We start from the raw sequence: 15,764 nt of genomic DNA on the forward strand, positions 1-15,764 counted from the left end.
GGTTTTATGACCTGTTGCAATTCCCTGAATCACAGTTGTGGACCTGCTCTATCATTTTCCATCCTCTTTGGAATGGTTCAAAGGCAGAAGAGTGGTTAGGACTAGGCAATGGTGGTCAAGTGACTTGCCCAGGATCACAGAGGTAGGAAGTGTCTGAGACCGAATCTGAACCCAGGACCTTCCATCTCTGGGCCTGGCTCTGAATCCACTGAGCCACCCAACTGCTCTTAAAAATAAGCCTTTTCAATGAACAGACTGAGACTATAGAATTCTTGTCTCCACTGAGTTATCTTCTTTATATCATTGGCAGCTGGGAAATAGGAAAGTCAGAGACAGAAAAGTCTCATGAGTAACAATATATTCCAAATAGTACATTTTTTTTTTTATCAGAAAGGACTAAAAAGAAAGCAAGATTGGGAAAAGAGTGTGCCATAAAGCAAAATGAATATGGAGATTTAGTAGTAACATGAAAAGTTATACAAATTGGTACCAAGTGAAGCAAAGTGAAGAAAAGAGTAAGAAAAGTTACCACAATAATAGAAGCAAAAAGAATCCTAAAGGGAAACTGAATCTAAATAATTGCAATGACAAAAATCTACTCCAGAGAAGAATACAATGTATCTCTATCCTTTCACTGGAAATCTGCCTACTCATGTAGGTGTTGCCTATTCCATCAGACAGGTTGATGTTTTGGTTGATTTTGCTAAATTGTTTTTGTTTTGCTTCTTTTTTAAAGCAAGGGGATAGGTGATTCAGAGGATAGGAGAAAGCAACACATTAGAAAATGAGTGAGATATTTTAAAAGACATCAATAAAACAAATGAAAGAAAAGAAAGACAATTGTGAGAAAAGTTGTGGGCACCTTCATCTTCTTAGCAGAAAAAGATATTACTATAGGGACAGGATGGTGCTTGTGTTGTAATATTTAGTGACTAGATCGATTATTTTTGCTTAACCACTTTTCTTTGTGGCAAGGGAAAGTTCAATTCCAGGGATAGAGGAGGTATATTCAGAAATGGCCTTGGTATTTAAAAAGAAAAAAATCAACATTAATAAAACTTGCTTTCAAAACAAAACAATTAGCAATATGCTAATGGAAAGGGAGATCCTGTTTTGGAGGAGAAATGAAGAGTGAAGTTTGACATTCACAGTTGTCTGAACCTATGTGGGTACAAAAAAATCTAGGCCTATGTAAGGAAGGATTTAATAGCTGGAAGAACTAGTGATATTTGGTTAAACTAACCCAGTATTCCTTAAAATAAAAGGTTAGGAAGGAACTAAGTAAAGAGTAGGCAAGATACAGTTATGACAAACAGTGATGTCCAGAACGTTGGGTCTATTTTTATTCCCTGAATCAAGTTACTGGTTTTTTTTTCCTGTTTAGACTATAGGGAGATTTGGAAAACATTAATTTAAATCAGTGTTATAATACCATATTTTACTGGACCACTTTTCATTATTGTCCCCAAACTGTTTTCTCTGTATTGAAGATCATTAATACCCAGTGATCCTTCATGAAGTCTCTAGGACACAGCACCCACAATATGCTAGCCTTTCTAAAGGTTCTGCAGAGGAAACAGACTGTAAGTATTTTCAGCATTCTTCATTTAGTCTATAGGCTGTGACACAATGATCTAGTGACTCAAAGCAATGAGTCATGCATGTCCCATGAAATATAATAAACATAACTTTACTGACATTCTCTCCTTCTTACTAAAATTCTGCTCCACAACTTTAATTCACATTAAAATACAAATGATAGCTAAAGCTTACGTCATTACTCTCTCTAGTATCATAGCAAATACAAGTTTAAACTGGAAATTGAAACTATGACAATTTTCAGACATTAAACAAGAAATGAAAGAACTGATTTTTAGAACAGCGTTTTCTTAATACCTACTGAATCATGTCACATAAACTCTTGTTTACTCTAGTTTTAATGTCACTCAACCTTTGATATCAGCATGAAATAAGGGGATATATGATTGTGCACCTGACAACTAGATTTATTCTCAGCATCTCTGGAGTCCACTCTAGAATCTTAATCTTATTTTATTATCACCTCACCAATCCACTAGTCATTTAAATGATAAAAAAGAAGAAAAAAGCATCACAATGGGGCCCAGGAACCTCTGAGAAAAGCTAAAGAAAATTCCCAGACTTCCTTTTTTTTTTGGGGGGGGGGTATGATATACTGTTCCTGATCCTCCATATACTTTAGTTTACATAAATCTAATAGAATAGAATTTCTTTGAGGACAAGAACTGTTTCATCCCCTCCCCCTTTTTGGATCCCCACAGAATCTAATATAGAGCCTTGTACATAGTAGGAGCTTAACAATATTTATTGGAATAAAAATAACAGAAGATAGAGTGAAAAGACTACCGGACTAAACTTCAAGAAATCTTCTGTTGATATATTAGCAAAGATGGGTCAGGTTGTCACTTTGGGCCTTATTTACTCATCAATCATATTAGGGTTAGATAAAGATAATTTTCAGCTTAAAAGGTCCATTATTTTCATTTTTTTATGGATCCCCTCTAGGTAAAAGTACCAAGAAAAGTAGGCCATTTGAAGTCTTTTATCAACTGGAGGCAGACTTATTGGGATGTTGAATGGTCAGATTGACTAACAAAAATTTCTCATTCTGTAAGATAAGATCAAGGTAAATGAGAGATCACTTATTTCCTCCAGAAAAGATAAGGATGCATTGATGAGGTTGTCAGATTTAGCAGAGAATGGACATTTAGGGTATGGTTGGTGGGAATCAGGATAGGAAAGAAGAGATGGGGAAGGAGAAAGGGAGGAAGAGAAGATAGAGAGAAAAGGGAAAGGAGTAATGAGGAAATGATCTGGTAGGGCAGGGGGGAAAGGGAAGGTTGCCATCTGGCTCCTCCCAAACCAGAGAACAAAGTTCACAGGGTTGAAAAAAATAAAAGAGCTAAAGTTGAAGAACTTAATGAAATTATAAACATAAGCAGCTTGGTTGGCAGTTTTTGCTGTGGGTTTTTCTTTTGTTTTCAATGTTCTCCTTGGAGTCCATCAAATACATAAGAAAAATGCTTCCATGGTTGTTGGTGATATTACCACAGTGAATTTAATAGGCATGAGTCAAGGTGCAGATTTTACATGATACTGAAAAGGAAACTTTTCAGATTTACTCAGGTGCATGCCAGATGTGAGCTAACTTTGACTAGCTAGACAGTTAGCTACTTTTGAAAGTCAACTACAGGTCCTCAGAGCCTCCTCCTTTCACTAGTTAACCCCATCAATTCCACAGCTGCTGGGCTTGAGCCAATCCAGAATCCAGCAACCCAACTGGCCACTTGGCAATAATGCTTATGACAGGATTATAGAATTTTATAGCTGAGAGAAATTTTTACTGATGAGGAGATGAAGTTCAGAGAAGTGATTTAACCAAGGTCACACAAGTCTTAGAAATGAAATTCAAAGGGGTGGAGTGGTAGTCTAATTGTAAATCTAAGGCTTTTTCCAAGGCTTCCTTCAAGTCACAGCTAAAATTTCATCTTCTAGAGGAAACTTCTCTTAGCCCCTCTTAATTCTAGTGTCATCTCTCTATTAATTATTTCCAATTTATCTTATTTGCATATATTATTTATACATAATTATTTGAATGCTGTCTTCCACATTGGCTTGTGAGATCCTTGATGAAAAAAAATGATCTTTTGCTTTTCTTTGTATCCCAAGTGAATCCCTAGTACATAGTAGGCACTTAATAAATACTTAGTTGACTGGCACCATACCACATCACATGAATTAATAAGTCTTTTGTGAAGAGCGCTATTGCAAGAACTGGGGGGGGGGGAATGGGAAAAATAATAAATATGGTTTTTAGTCTAGCCTCAAAGAACTTATATGAGAATAGACAATGGGTAATTATGAAAAAAAAGATATGGAATAATTAAGATATCAATAATCAAACTAAGACAAGACAATCTGGCTTATTAGGAATGATTGTACTTACATGCTAAAGCATAGGTATTTGTTTCTATTTCACTGCCACTCTGACTTAAATTATAGATCTTCAAAAATTCTGTTTTTTTTTTTAAACCCTTAACCTTCCGTCTTGGAGTCAATACTGTGTATTGGCTCCAAGGCAGAAGAGTGGTAAAGGCTAGGCAATGGGGGTCAATTGACTTGCCCAGGGTCACACAGCTGGGAAGTGGCTGAGGTCAGATTTGAACCTAGGACCTCCCATCTCTAGGACTGGCTCTCAATCCACTGAGCTACCCAGCTGCCCCCTAAATTCTTTATTTTTTAACCTTACTAGCACTTCCCAATGACCTCTACCCCCAATAGAACTATTTTTTGTATCAGGGAACTACCAAAACTAGCTAATGCATTGGCCTTGTCTGACAACATATGTTTTGCTCTTCACTTGTAGACTATGTTTCACTGTTAGTTCTTTGGAAACAAGACTGGTCATTGTATTGATCAGTTTTGATGCCTTTCAATGCTGTTTTCCATTATATACAGTGATAATTGTTTAAATTTATATTCTGCCAACTTTACTATGCAGCAAATCATGAAGTCTTCATGAGTTTGCTTTAATTTTTCATACTTTTCATTTCTTATGATATAGTAACACTCCATTCCAATCACACATTACAATATATCCCTCCACTTCCCAATTTATGAATGTCACTTTGTGTTCATTTTTTTTGCAACAGTAAGAGCTCTGATAGAGACATTCCTGTATGTATGGTTCTTTAGCATTTTTCTTGGCCTGGTTGGGATATATGGCCAATAAAGATAGTGCTGAGTCGTGATCTTTGAATGCCCTTAAAAGCACAGTAAGCTTTTAATAAATATTTACGTAGCACTGAAGTAAATGTGATTCAAATTCAGGAGGACCCCAAGAAGACAGTGATCCTGGATCTTGGACCCAGAAAAAGCAGTGAATTTGGCTGGAAATTGAGTTCTTTACTATCTATGTATCTTTTTGGAGCAGTACATTGTTCTTAGTTGACACCATTCTCTCCCTGAGTAAAAACCAAGACAGTGGCAACCTGTCATGAATGCATCAAAATTGTAATGTTTAGGAGGTGTAAGAAGAAATGAAATTAGGAGAACCTAAATCACTTCCACTGGCTACAAGGAAGGGAAAGACATCATGGGTAAAACAAAGTTCTCAGTTCCAAATATCATGTGCCATATTCATTCATCAGTGTATCTTAAATATACAATAGACCAGATGAAGTAGTGGTTAAATAATTGGAGAGTTTGATCTTGTGACTCAGATTTCATAGAGGACAGGCTTTACCTCCTGAAGGAAGTGTTAAGAACCACTGTCCTGAGAAAGAATGCAGAGCTAGCTACTGGGTGAATGGTGCTGAGGGCTCTGACATGTGCATGGCTAGGGAAGGCTGACCTAAACTGCCAAGAGGAAGGAATTCACATCTGTCCAAACAACCATAAGTCTGCATTTGGCAATGGAAGGAAAAGAAAGAGCAACAGCCTCAACAGGGATTTATTTCTTCTTTTGTCTAGGACAAGGAGACAAGAAAGAGATACAGAAAAGAAAGCGTTGGCAAAGAGATCATCTCGATTAGTCTGTGCCAATGCCATTTCTGGATGATGGAATCCCTTTCCTTCTATCTCTTTAACAATGGATGGATTCTTAGGGGCAAACATTCATATCAAATCAGTCAGTTTTGCCTAAAACCATAATCAGTCACAATTGGTTAAGACCATCATCCATATACATAGACAAAATGCTTACCCACATTAATAGGTGTCCTATAGGCCAAAGAATGGGAGGGCATAGGCATTTCACTTAATTATGATTTCACTAAAGTCTTTCTTAAGGGACAAGAGGTCAAGATTCAACTGTTAATTGTTCCAAGATTAAGCTTCTAAGATCAATAAATGCTTGATTCCTAGGTCAGTGGGCAGGCAGGGCTGTGAGTAAGATGTTTTGAGATTTACGACGAAAGAGAAACATTATAGAAAGACAATGAAATTCATACTTAACAATCATTATTGCATAATGTCAGAAATAGACATAGTTTTATCAGTAGAAATGACATTAAAGAAAATGCATTACCATATGCTTTGCTGTTGCACCCCAAGGTCCAGAAGGATTTTGCATCTGATTTGCAACTGAAATTTCCTAAATGTGTTTTCTTCCCTACCTCTTAAAATGTGAGCTCCTTGAGAGTAGAGACTATCTCCACTTTTCTCTTTCTGTTCCTAGAATGTTACAGATGATAATTAGTCAAGAAATACTTATTAATTTAACCAGTTTATAAAGAATATTAGAATCTCATGTAACCCATGACCACAACAACTATAAAATTAAAAACATTTCTTGGATCCATAATTCTATGATTGCTTTTAATGTGATAGCTTCCTCTCCCATTTAAGTTATTGGCATCCTGTTGTGCAATTATTATGCAAATAGTGATGATTAGGAGAAGTAAGAAGGAATAAAATGAACAAAGCCAAAATCATGTTCATTGGCTAAAAGAGAAGGAAAGGAAGAAAGGAAAGGAAAGGAAAAAGGAAAAGAAAGGAAAAAGGAAAGGAAAGGAAAGGAAAGGAAAGGAAAGGAAAGGAAAGGAAAGGAAAGGAAAGGAAAGGAAAGGAAAGGAAAGGAAAGGAAAGGAAAGGAAAGGAAAGGAAAGGAAAGGAAAGGAAAAAGGAAAGGAAGGGAAAGGAAAAAGGAAAGGAAAGGAAAGGAAAGGAAAAAGGAAAGGAAAGGAAAGGAAAGGAAAGGAAAGGAAAGGAAAGGAAAGGAAAGGAAAGGAAAGGAAAGGAAAGGAAAGGAAAGGAAAGGAAAGGAAAGGAAAGGAATAATGTAGGGGGGAGCCTTAGTCTTTGTGGAAGTGGAGAATTGTTGCTGTGAAAATGGAGGCTAATGTGAGAGTTTTTACAAATAATTCATAGAGAAAGACAAGAAGAAAAGAAGATGCTTTGAGAGTGAAAATTCAGAACTTGCACTCTGTCCTGGAATGATATGGTCAGAGCTTTCATATATAGGAATTCTACTCACCAATATTCACCCCATCAAAGAGAGATGCTGAGACCAAGTGAGTGCAGTTGCTATTATTAAAGCCTAAGATCAAGCCGATAAGACCAAAGTGAGTGAAATGAGTCAATTTCATTCTCCTTTAGCTCTGGGACAGGGAGAATTAGTATTAATTATTTAAGTCATATAATTATTCCTCAACTTTTCTTTGTGAGTGGAAGAAATCAAAGCAGTAAAGCTTTAATTCCTATGGCAACTGCCTGGTCTGTCCATAGACACCCAGAGATGTTATCTTTCCTTTTTTTCTGTTGTTGTCCTTATTCCTGCTTGTTCTCATTCTAGAGAAGGAAAGTGGTGGCTTCTGAATCTTCTTGAATATTTAAGATTATTCATACTTAAGTGAATTTGGAAAAAGTGGCAGTCTGTTAAAAGCAGAGGACAAACCTAGCACCTAGCATAAGGCTTGGGTGAAGGCAGCATAGTTATGATTTCATCTTCTGGGAAATCATAAACTTCCTTCTGTTATTCTTTTATGGGGAATATGGGGTGTTCAGGGAGAACTTAGCACCCCTAGTGTGAATATTTGCTGAGCCCTTTTCAGGGATGTTTACCTACCTTTGGTGCCCACCTTTCACCAATTTATCACCCATGGCTACAATAAGCTATAGTGGTCACACTCTAGCAAAAACCTCTCAAAAGGTATGCTAAACCAGGTTAAACTAATAGGCCTCAAAATTGCCTGTGAGTTAAAAGGGTGTCTACCTAAAAAAAAATTTGAAAACTTTCTCTAGCAAAATGGTCAGATAAGAATAATTTGTTGCAACAAGCATTATAGCGGCTAAAGCAGGTACTGTGGTATGCCTAGAATTTGTTCAGACTTCAAAAACTCCAAGGTCATCCACTGAATCTGGGGCCATCACCAGTTGTCTTTGATACTTTTGTCTTGTCATTTGAATGTAGGAAAAAAAATATGGCTAATGAATTTATGCAACACTGCTTCATTTAAATCCAATCTACCAGTGGTGAGTCAAGATATCACTGATCCTCTTTACAACTAAAGATGAACAATGATATTCCTTAACCAGATCAAAGTGACAAGCAAGAAAAGAACAAAAAGAGAGATATTATTAATAAAAAACAGAATAAAGAAATTTCTCTAGACTAGCAAAGGAGAGATTTTGTGAACTAATTAGAGGAAATGCCTCTCCCAAGGTTCTTTTTGAACCTTTATTAGGTATGCACCTGTGTTTTCCCCTCTGATACCTGTCTCTCATGTTATTATAGATCATCCTCAAGGAAACCAGCCCAACTAAAAATGTACATGCCAAACAATATGGATAAATCTGACTCTTATTCTCTTCATAATTTATATTAAATAATGGAGGAAAATGAGTTTTTCCTGTTACAAATAATTTTCAATGCTACACATATTTAGAAGAATCCTTAGTCATCTAATCCAACCCTATACCTGAAATATGAATCATTTCAAATAATTTCCAATAAATGATTTCTCAGAATTTTCCTAAAAAATGTCAGTGACAAGAAGGGAAATCCCTCCCTCTCAAGACAACTCATCTAATTGTTATGAAAAATTCCATTACATTGTGCTCCAAATCTAAGACTTATTACCATTGTTGGACTAGACAAATTGTACTGTGTTAAGCCAAGAATCTTCAGCCCTTTATACAATCTTCAACTGACTATTATCTACCTGATTTCAGGACATTCTTGTTTATATGATAGGGACATGCTTTCTTTTGCTTCTGAGTCTACCCTTCCTTTTTTGTTTTCTAGGACCAATTTAGCTATAAACCAAGTTATCTAGAGAGAAAATCTAAACACAGCTGTGAACTTTACCTCTAGGCACCTACAATCTCCCAATAGAATCCTTCCTTCTTCTGTTTGTGAAACTTCCAAATCCAGGAGCTCTCCAAACACCATTCCCTAAATCATCAAGAATAGTATTCAAGCTATTTCTGTTGTAAAGGCAGAGTGGTGAGGTGTTTTCATGCCATCTTACACTTACGTAAAAAGTCCTGTATTTTCTTCTGCTCTACCAGGAAAGTGGATTGCAATAGAACAGTGTCTTCTAATAGCAAAGCCATCAGAGCAGGAGACAGTGGGAGAACCACCATTGAAATATAATTGTCATACTCCTGCTATATCATTGGATATTCATCTCCTTTTTCTCTGCATGTGGGGGGAAAATACTATGAGTGAGGAGTAGGAGTTGTGGTCCAAGAGTCAGAATATAAGAACATGTGTGTTATTGGATTTGAGCCAGATACAATTAAAATACTTTTGGAAGTTAAATGAATACCATTTAATACAAGCCACTAACTGTTAGAGTATGTTAGGGATCTGGCACAGGCTAACGGTTTAGTTGTGTATCTACTAGTGACAGATGAAGAAATGGACTTGAATTGGATTATATGAATGGAGCTATCCCAAAGATGGCTTAGCTTGGAGAAGGCATTCAGTAAGCTAGGAGAAAGTCCAGATGAACTCATTCCTACAATGACGAATGAATGTTGACTTACTCATAAGGTTTGCTGAGTATTTACAGATGTTTACTCAGCTCAAATGCAAATTTCTGAAAGAGGTAAATTGGGAGGGGCAATTCCATGCTGGACTTGTAGCAATACATCTATTTTTACCAGTTTGGTCATTCTGTTGCAATTATGGAATTGTGAATAGGAATTTTAATTCAAATAATGCGATATATTGACTCAAGTGGATATTAGTGGGGAGAGGAGGGGAAAGAGTATAATAACTATAGCTGACTTTGCTACCTGATCCTAAGTAATTCATGTTAATGGGATAGAGCCAAGATTTAAGTGAGTTAAAACTGCATAATGGATTGGAAAACTATTCAGTAAGAAGTAATAAAGAATTGTTAGCTATACACTAGAGCCACAATTAGGTGGTTTCCTTCCACAAACACCCTTTAGGCCACCATTTCATCCCCTACCCCCACTCCTGGGATTTGACCTAAAGAACAGAAATTTAGAGGCCATTAACAGTAGATCAACTGAGCTCAGCCTAGTTAACAGCAGTAATTAATATTGGAACATACTATATGGCTACTTTCTACCTTGTAAATTTCAAATGACTATATAAACTTCATTCATAATTATTTCCTATTATGATTAGTACCCCTATTGTTATCATATTTTCCTGACCTCACCAACCCAACTTATATTATTAAATAGTAACAAATTACAAAATGGAACCATGTGGTATGAAATTCAACTTTCCAAAACAATTCAATGAAAAAAAGTATGTAATGAAAAAGTTGTGTTTTATGAACTCTGGGGTCACTTGAAGTGGAATAATTTAGTAAATAGAACTTTGGGCATGGAATCTGGAAGACTTGGGCAAAAATCCCCTTTCCCCTCTAACTTCCATTTTTATGTGAAGTGCTACTGTTAGGCCATGAACTCTGATACAAAGATTTAGATTATTAATTCCTTAATTTAGAATTTTGCTGGAAGCTTAATGCCTCCAAATTGGGCTTATGGATTCCAGACTCTCCTGTCTCCAATTCAAACTCTCCATAGCTAGCAAAATAATTTTTATAAAACACAAGTCTGACATATCTTGGAACAATTAAGTAACTACTGACTCTAAGATAAATTAGATATCTGAGTTTTATATTAAAGTCCTTCACAGTATGCCTCAAAACCACCTTTCCGGGCATTTTGCATATTTCTTTTCTTTGTGTTCCGATTAAACTTGACTATATATGAGATTATGCATATTTAGTCATATAAAACATTTCTATATTAGTCATGTTGCAAAAGAAAATGGAGACCAAATACACACACACACACACACACACATACAAACAGTTAAAATAAATGTATGCTTCAAGCTGCATTCAAATTTCATCAGTTCTTTCACTGGAAGTGGATAGCATATTTCAGCCTTTGTAATTGTCTTGGGTCATTGCACTGCATAGGATAAATGAGTCTTTCACAATTGTTACCTTTAAATATTGCTGTTACTGTGTACAATATTCTCCTTGTTTTTGTTCATTTCACCTTGCATCAGTTCACACAAGTCTTCCCAGGTTTTTCTTAAACCATTCTTTTCATTATTACTTATAACAAAATAGTATTTCATCACAATCATATACAAAAACTTGTTCAGCCATTTGCCAATTGGTGGGCATCCTTTTAATTTCTAATTATTTGCTACTAAAAATAGCTTCTATAAATATATTTATACATATATAGTAGTAAATTTTTATCTAGTAGACAGATTTCATTCAATGTACTTTCTGCCATATGAGTTGTTGAAGTATAGTGAAATAATTTATAACTCCAAAGGATCTACATTGCTTCTCCACCATCAATATTCCTTTCTCCTTCCCTCCTATGATGGGGGGAAAGATCTCTCCTTTGTAAGGCCCATGTATTCACAGGTACATTAAATATAATCATCTTTCTTCAGGATCTTGTTCATCTAAACTTGTCATTTAAAATCTCTTTGTCTCATATTCACTGAAACTTTGCTTAGAAACATGGTCATGGTCAGGTTTCTCCTGTCTTGAGATAATGTTCCTTAAAATCACTGTTCTGTCTCTCTCTGTCTCTCTGTCTCTGTCTCTGTTTCTGTCTCTTTCTGTCTCTGTCTTCCTCTGCCTCTCTCATCTAGATAGATGGAACAAAATTTAGGATGCTGGTGATGGACTCAGAAAGACTCATCTTTCTGAGTTCAAATTTGACCTTAATGCCTACTAGATATCCTAGGCAAGTCATTTAACCCTGTTTCCCTTAGTTTTCCCATTTGTAAAATGAGCTGAAGAAGGAAATTGAAAACATAGTATACTTGCCAAGAATAGCTCAGATGGGGTCATGAAGAGCTAGACATGACTGTAAGTGGCTGAATAACAACATTAGTATATATATATGTATGCATATATATATATGTATAAATGATAGCACAATAATGTATCAGACAGAAGAGTTACCCCATGACTCATGAGGAGCAAAAAGTCAGCTGCACCCTCTGGGGACATCAACGTATGAGTTCTTCCCTGTTAGTTGTAGAAATGTTGTCACATATACATCCACAAAAGAGTGATGAACAAATGGCTGAATCAATGGGATTCATATATGGAAATATAGGAGTTTACAATGGCTATTCAGAACTATATCGTTACCAACCGAAATTTATCCTTAAGGAGTTTGGATATAGAGACCTATATAAGTCATAAAAGGAAATGGTAGAAGATATGCAACACGTTATCTCAGATGTTAAACTTGAGCATATTTGCCAAATATTTAAGACATGGCCTGGTTGGAGAGGTTTACAGATAAGAAACTCACAATCTTTGGTTGATGAATGCACAATGAATTCTCATACAATAAAGAAAGACTTCAAATATGCTGAGAACTCAACAAATTAGCTGTATTTAAACCAGTAATTTTACAGAAAACTGTTGCCTACAACTCCTCAAACATAACATTGGTCCATCAAAACTTAGGAACACTATTTTTAATATGTAATCATTCAACATACTCAATCTCCAAACTACCTTGATTGATTTTTCAAAAAAAGCTTTAAAATATAGAACACTAGCAGGTTATAAAAACATATATGCATGTATAACCCAGAAAAAATAAAAAATTAAAATTAAAAAATTAAAAACCATATAGGAAGCAGATGGAAGGTACAACATTCTTTAAAAAAAAAAAACCCTTATCTTCTGTCTTAGAATCAATAATGTGTATTGGTTCTAAGGCAGAAGAGTGTTAAGGGCTTGGCAATAGGAGTTAAGTGATTTGCCCAGGGTCACACAGCTAGGAAGTATCTGAGGTCAGATTTGAAACTGGGACCTCCTGTCTCCAGGCATGGATCTCAATCCACTTAGCCATCTAACTGCCCCCATTAGTTGCTGTTGTTATCCTCATTTTACAGATGCACAAAATAAAACAGAGAAAGGTTAAGAGGCTTGGATTCAGGAAACTAATCGGTATCTGAGGTGGTATTTCCAATTTCTAGGTCCACTATTTTATCTGCTACATAATCTAGCTGCTGTAATAAAATGAGATTAATAGTAGTAGTAGTGCCAGTTAATATGAATAAAATGACTCAAGCTAATACTTTGTTCTGTTATTTGAAATGTATTTTGCTCGAGATAACCAAATCACTACTGTGAGCTCAGCACTTAACTGTAAAGACTAGAAAGAGAATATTCTAGGTCCTGTTGTTAAAGTGATTATAATCAAAAAGAGAAGAGTTTCAAATGGGAATCAATTAGAAAACAGGATAACCTCTAATGAAGAGCTAAATTATACACAAGTCAACATAAAATCAATGCTATCTGTGTTCAGAGACAGGAGGGATCTATAGGGGCTCTGCTCAGGATAAATGGCTTGCTTCATTAAACAGTTAGAATTTCAAGAATGGAGAGGTCACCTCAATGAAGAGTTTGAGGAAGAACATAATTACTTTGAAGAGCATCTATCTTTGATCTTGAATACATGAGACTATAACTGAATGTCAATTCTGTACAACTGATTTTGTGTGAAAGATTAGAAATTAAGAAAAGACTTTAATCAAAATTATGTACACAGTGCTTCACACTTACAAAGTGTTTTATATACATGATCTTGGTCAATCCTGATGACCAAATTGTGAGTAAGGTTGCCCCCTTTTGAGAAATCTGAGGTTAAATGATCCCCCCCCCCCCCAGTCTCATAGCTAATAAGATGTGCAGATGCAATTCAAAGCCAGTTCTTCTGACTCCAAGTGAAGGGCTCTTTTATCTATGGTACTGAAAAATCACTGGAGATGAAGCTGGAAGGAACTTTAGGGACACCCTAGTACAGAGTTCTTAATCTTTGTGTGTGTGTGTGTGTGTGTGTGTGTGTGTGTGTTCTGTATCCCTTTGGCATTTTCATAAAACCTATGAACTCTTTTCAGAATAAAATTTTCAAATACATAAAATAAAACAGCAGATTGAAAAAGAATTCAATTATATTTAAAACATTTAAATTTTATAAGATAAGTAATCTTGTACATGTTTTATTTTACTTATGTGTATTTTATTTATGTTACATATGTTTTATTATAGAAGCATTATTTATATATCATAATTATTTTATTTTGTGTATGTATATTTGATGTTATCTTTTGTAATATAAATGTTTTTATAAAATAAGTTTATATAAATGTACAATATGCATATATATATACATATATATGTTTTATCCATAAACTTTGATATTATGAGACCTAGCCAAAAGTACACAGCTAATTTTCAGTAAAGCTAGAATCTGAGCTCCGATTGCCAAAGTTACAGGTAACCATAAAAAGGGAACAAATATTTTGGTGGTTGCAAAAATGGACCTCTTCTGGGCCTGACCCCACATGGGATGTGTTCCTTCCTCTGACTTCCACTGATGCCACCACTGCTGCTGGCAGTGGAAGGAGTGAGGAGGAGAGCCCAGAACAGCCTCTTTACCATGAGCTGAATATTAACTCCTGGCAAAGGCTTACTAGCAGCCCATGCTTTACCCCCTTTTTTCCTTTCTAGCAGTCAGTTTGAAAAGTCAGAGCCTTTTATCTCCCACTTTGATTAGGAATGCCTTTCAAAGCTCCACTGCAATCCAAATAGGGGTAGCAATTACCTCAAAGCTCACAAGGCAGGAGAAAGATCACAAACAGAGACCTCGGGCAATGGGGAAAGCACATTTGTGTTTCATGTTTTGCATGGTCCACAGCTCCTGCCAGCAGAATGGTTGGCTGCAGTCAATCTCATGGTGGGGATGTTCAATGCATATATGTTGTACATTTACCACTGAGGAGGAAAGAAAACAGATCTTATCTTCAGCTGAAAGGAGTGGGAGAACACATTGCACTCCAGGCAGTCACTTCACACCCTGGTTTAAAATGATCCAAAGTGCAGAGCAGACCCTGGCATTCAATTTAAACATCACTAATCACCTTGGAAAATGTTGGCGAGAAGATGTCTTAAGTCAGAAAGCTGCCTGAGGTCAGCCTGAAATGAGGAAATGCATTCCAGCCCATGCCCAGGCCCTTTAACATCAGTGGATTTCAAGCACCTTCATGTAGGCAGCCCTTGGAAAGGCCTTGTGCTCCACCAGCACAGCTTCTGTGCATTTCCTGGTCCTTGCAGCCATCCAGGTTGATGTGGGCAATCATTTCTATGGCAAAGAACAGATTATTGGAAGTACCAAGCCTAATCTTCTCCATGAAAACATCAAGCCAAGATGGCACACAATAGAGAGTACTGACTAACATGAAAGGAACACTGACTCAAGAATTAGAAGATCTGAGTTAAAATTCTGCCACAGATATTCTTTATGGGCCCTTGGGCAACTTGTTTAACTTCATGGACAATATAGTGAGGTGATTGAACTAGAAGGTCTCTGATGTTACTTCTAGCTCTTCATCTACATTCATAAGAAATGAAGAAGCAGAAGAGGAGTAGGAAAACAAGAGTCAAAGAATGTCCAATGATAAAGTATACAGGGAGAAAAGTGATATAGAGAGGAAATAATAGATTAAAGTTTGGAGCTCAAGACAGTTCACTGAGAATCAGCAGGCCTGGAAAAGGAAACTTTATGGAAATATTAAAGGGGCCAAGAAAGCCATGGAATTCAATCTTCATATCAATTTCCCAGAACCAATAAATAAAATCTTTTTTAACAACATTATTGGGTTTCCTTTCACCCCTCTTTGGTCCTCTCCCAGGCATACAATGAACATTTATAGATGACAACAGTCATTTAAACAATCT

Source organism: Monodelphis domestica, chromosome 1 (assembly GCF_027887165.1).
Source record: "Monodelphis domestica isolate mMonDom1 chromosome 1, mMonDom1.pri, whole genome shotgun sequence".
Taxonomy (NCBI): Eukaryota; Metazoa; Chordata; class Mammalia; order Didelphimorphia; family Didelphidae; genus Monodelphis; species Monodelphis domestica.